At 41.3% G+C, this 1,178-nt stretch overlaps 1 non-coding gene across 1 annotated transcript; it reads right to left on the bottom strand.

Annotated features, from left to right (window-relative positions):
* Positions 1 to 457: 457 nt before the first annotated feature.
* On the bottom strand, positions 458 to 601 carry LOC115873244. Its single transcript, XR_004048297.1, has one exon. It is a non-coding gene; the product is annotated as a small nucleolar RNA SNORA48 (small nucleolar RNA).
* Between the last annotated feature and the right edge of the window lie 577 nt (positions 602 to 1,178).

The raw sequence follows: 1,178 nt of genomic DNA on the forward strand, positions 1-1,178 counted from the left end.
CAATGCACTACATCATTTGATTTTTGACTGCTGCTTCCATAAACACTGATCATGGAGGGCAATGAGTGTACAAACGTGCTTTACACAATTGATGTATGTATGGATTGTGATAGAGTCGTACTAGCCCCTAATAAAATGATTTTTTTTTAAAATGAGAAACTGATACCAAGGGCCCAAGTAGAAAGAAAATGTTTTTAAAATGATGATGGCAACAAATGTACACATGTGCTTGACACAATGGACGGATGTATGGATTGTGATGAGCGTTGTATGAGCCCCCAATGAAATGATTTTTAAAAAAAAACACTGATCATGGATTCAAGCAAAATGAAATTCTTAGAACTTCAACCTCTTCTTCACCTATCCCAACGTTGTCTATTGTCCCAGTTGTGAGGTTTTTTATTCTTTTACATTGAGTTGCAATCCATACAGAAGATTGCCATCTTCAATTTTTTTTTTATGTGCCCTAGACCTGAAACAGCTCTGGCCACGATCTAGGCATCCAGCTAGGATGCACAAAGGACTGCCAGTCTGCTCTGCCCCTGACTGATGTAAGAGTGCCACCACCAGTCAGGTGTCTCTTTGCCCAGAGCCAGCGGTTGCAGTCTTCAATTTTCACCAAGTGTTTCAGTTCCTCCTTGCTTTCAGCAAGCAAAGTGGTGTCACCGGCACATTGTAGGTTGTTTGTAAACCCTCCTCCAATCCTGATGCTACTTTTTTCTTCATATCGTTCAGCTTCTCAGCATAGAGATTGAATAAATCTAGTGAAAGGACAGAACCCCGATGCACACATTTGCTGATTTTATACCATGCAGAATTCCCTTGTTCCACCTCCATGTACAGTTTGCATGAGCACAATGAAGGCTTCTGGACTTCCCATTCTGCTCCACGTGACCTGTAGTTTGTATGGTCCACACAGTCAAATACCTCTGCATAGTGATTAGAACACAAGTAAACATCTCCCTAGTATTCTCTACCTTCAGCCACCATCCTTCCGACATTACCCATGATATTCTTCATCTGATGGCCTCTTCTGAGAAATCCAGCCAGAATGTTGGCAGCTCCCCATTACTACAACCATTTAAAAATTCTCCTCAGCAAAATTTTCACGGCATGCTATATTAATATTGCTTGATAATCTCCTCATTCTGTTGGATGCATCTTTCCCAGATGCTTGG

Source organism: Echinops telfairi, unplaced genomic scaffold, assembly GCF_000313985.2.
Source record: "Echinops telfairi isolate 266 unplaced genomic scaffold, ASM31398v2 ScPeMD7_7467;HRSCAF=8505_1, whole genome shotgun sequence".
NCBI classification, from domain to species: domain Eukaryota; kingdom Metazoa; phylum Chordata; class Mammalia; order Afrosoricida; family Tenrecidae; genus Echinops; species Echinops telfairi.